The sequence below is a fragment of the Bison bison genome, unplaced genomic scaffold (assembly GCF_000754665.1).
Source record: "Bison bison bison isolate TAMUID 2011002044 unplaced genomic scaffold, Bison_UMD1.0 scf7180017864352, whole genome shotgun sequence".
Classification (NCBI taxonomy): Eukaryota; Metazoa; Chordata; class Mammalia; order Artiodactyla; family Bovidae; genus Bison; species Bison bison.
This window is the reverse complement of record NW_011494924.1, coordinates 5828384-5830390: the sequence shown is the minus strand read 5'-3', so window position 1 is coordinate 5830390 and position 2007 is coordinate 5828384.

The following is a 2007-nucleotide window of genomic DNA, read 5'->3' as shown; positions in this document are numbered from 1 at the left end:
GACAAATGCTGTATGTTTTCACTTACATGTGAAATTTGTATTTGATGAGAACATATAAGTTTTACTCTCTGAGAAGATTTTATTTATACAATTCAGTGTTATATATGATATGTTACATATCAGATTCTCAGACTTTATTCATCTTCTAGCTTTAAGTTGGGGGCTTCCCAGGTGGCACTAGTGGTAAAGAACCTGCCTGCCAATGCAGGAGATGTAAGAGACGTGGATGGGTTGGATCCCTGGGTCTGAAAAATCCCCTGGAGGAGGGCACAGCAACCCACTCCAGGATTCTTGCCTGAAGAACCCCAGGAGGAACGTGGTGGACTATGGTCCATGGGGTCGCAAAGGTCGAGCACAACTGAAGTGATACAGTGCGCACACACACGCCTGCATTAGCTTTAAATTTGTACCTTTTTACCAACCTCTCCTTGTTTCTCCCACCTACCAAACACTGGAAATCACTTTTTTACTCCACATCTATTAGTTTAACTCCTTTTTCTCATATACAGTGTAAGTGATACCATGCACTATTTGTCCTTCTCTGCCTGACTTATTTCACTTAGCACAGTGTCCTCAAGGTCCATCCCACATCACATGGGACCCATGCAAAACTGGGTTTGGGAAGTCAAGAAAGCATTTCCCTTTCTCATGCCTGAGTAAGATTCCATTGCATCCATTCATCCATTAATGGACACTTGGGTTGCTGCCATATCTTGGCTCTTGTGAATAATGCCACAATGAACATGGGAGTATGGATATATCTTTGATATCCTCTCTCATTTTCTTTGGATATATACCCAGAAGAGGAATTGGTGGATCCTATGATGGCTCTGGAGGCCTGGCGTGCTGCGATTCATGGGGTCGCAAAGAGTCGGACACGACTGAGCGACTGATCTGATCTGATCTGATGATGGCTCTATAACTAGCACTGATTGACTGGACTTCATGGGCCAAATGTTAGTCACTCAGTCATGTCTGACTCTTTGTGACCCCATGGACTGTAGCCCACCAACCTCCTCTGCCCATGGGATTCTCCAGGCAAGAATACTGGAGTGGGTTGCCACTAAGCACAATCTCAATCATGTTCCATACATCAATTCAGGTAACCCCTCTGAGATAGGTGTTATTTTGATTGTCATCTCCATTTCATATAAGATGAATTAAGAGGGTTCAGTCATTTGCCAAGTTTGCACAGAGAGGATGAAGCAGAGCTGGGCCTTAACCTGAAAGAGCTTGGTTCCAGAGCCCACACTGTCAACAGTGAGCAGCCTTCAGATGAGGACATCTGAGAAGGGAAGGAGGTCCTGATTATATACCCAGGACCGCTAGGTCACTGTGAAAACTCAGCTGAAATGATGAGGAGGATGGGGGCCCTAAAGGTTTGAACAGAGCAATGACATGATCTTAGTTACATGTAACAGGATCACGACTGCTGCTTTGTAGAAAGTGTGGTGTGGGGGTAGGGGTGGGAAGCAGAGAGAGCAGTTGCAAGACTTCTGCAATGATCCAGGCCAGATACTCCCCCTTCCCCCTCCCTTCATAGTAAGATGCTGCCTTGTTCATGTCAACGGTCCTCTTGCCAAGCGTGGCACCTGGCATAATGATGATGGCTGAATGAAGTCTTTGCCAACAGCAGTCATACTAGTCAAACGGCAGAGGAACCATGCCTGCCCTTGTCCATATTAAAAACATAGTCTGTGATTCAGAGTCACCCTCGGGGTGATGGAAGGTATGCAAATGGAAAGAGGCACTGTTTCAAACCTCAGTTCACAGAGACTATATGCTTTGCCTGCTGTCAGTTTACTGAAAACCCATAAACAAATTCTACTCTCTTCACCACTCATGGGCGCCCAGATGGGCATGCAAAACTGGGCTTGGAAAGTCAAGATCCTATCCTGTTTGCATCCCTGATGTCATGCCCTGGCCCTCTGGGAAGGCTGTTGTTACAGAATACCTGGGTTTATTCAAAGCTTCTGCGTCAACCAAGAGACAGACCCATCATTCTTC